The following is a 983-nucleotide window of genomic DNA, read 5'->3' on the forward strand; positions in this document are numbered from 1 at the left end:
ATTTTGTTCCTCTATTTTCCCTTTTCATTTCTCTCTTCTTTATTTTCTGTCATTCTATTGTCTCTTTCTCTCCTTCGTCTTGTCTTCCAATTCTTCTGTTTTCTTTGTGTTTCCTCTTTCTCCATTTTTTTTTTTTTTTGACTGGCTTTTTCTCTCCTCACGCTTTTCCTGTTTTTATCCTCCCTCCTTCCTTTCTCCCTTTCCTTATTGTCTCTCTCCCTCTTCTGCGTTTTCCTATTCCCTGTTTATCTTTCCATCCCTTCTCTTTTTCACTCTATGTATTTCTTTCCTTTTTCCCTTTTCGCTTCTTTCTCTTTTGACTTCTCCTTTTCTCTCCTCCTCCATTCACTTCTCACATTCCTTCATCCACCCTTTTCCCTCTCTTTTTCCTTTCTATTTCATTTCCTTTCTCCCTCTATCCTCTTTTCCTTCTTTTTTTGTTTCATTTTCTTTCTTTTCATCTCATCCTTTTCCATCCAGTTCTTACTCTTTTTCTACTTCTACCTCTCCTTCCTCTCCCTCTCTTTTTCCCATTTTTTCCCTTCTTTTCCCTCTCCTTCTCCTTCCCCTCCTCCTCCTTTTTTTCCTCCCTCCTTCCCTCTCCTTCATTCTCCTCCTCCTCCTCCTTTCCTTCTCTTTTCCTCCCTCCTTCCCTCTCCATCATTCTCCTCCTCCTCCTCCTTTCCTTCTCTTTTCCTCCCTCCTTCCCTCTCCTTCATTCTCCTCCTCCTCCTTTCCTTCGCTTTTCCTCCCTCCTTCCCTCTCCTTCATTCTCCTCCTCCTCCTTTCCTTCTCTTTTCCTCCCTCCTTCCCTCTCCTTCATTCCTCCTCCTCCTCCTTTCCTTCGCTTTTCCTCCCTCCTTCCCTCTCCTTCATTCTCCTCCTCCTCCTCCTCCTCCTTTCCTTCTCTTTTCCTCCCTCCTTCCCTCTCCCTCATTCTCCTCCTCCTCCCCCTTTCCTTCGCTTTTCCTCCCTCCTTCCTT

This window comes from Penaeus monodon, chromosome 19 (assembly GCF_015228065.2).
Source record: "Penaeus monodon isolate SGIC_2016 chromosome 19, NSTDA_Pmon_1, whole genome shotgun sequence".
NCBI classification, from domain to species: Eukaryota; Metazoa; Arthropoda; class Malacostraca; order Decapoda; family Penaeidae; genus Penaeus; species Penaeus monodon.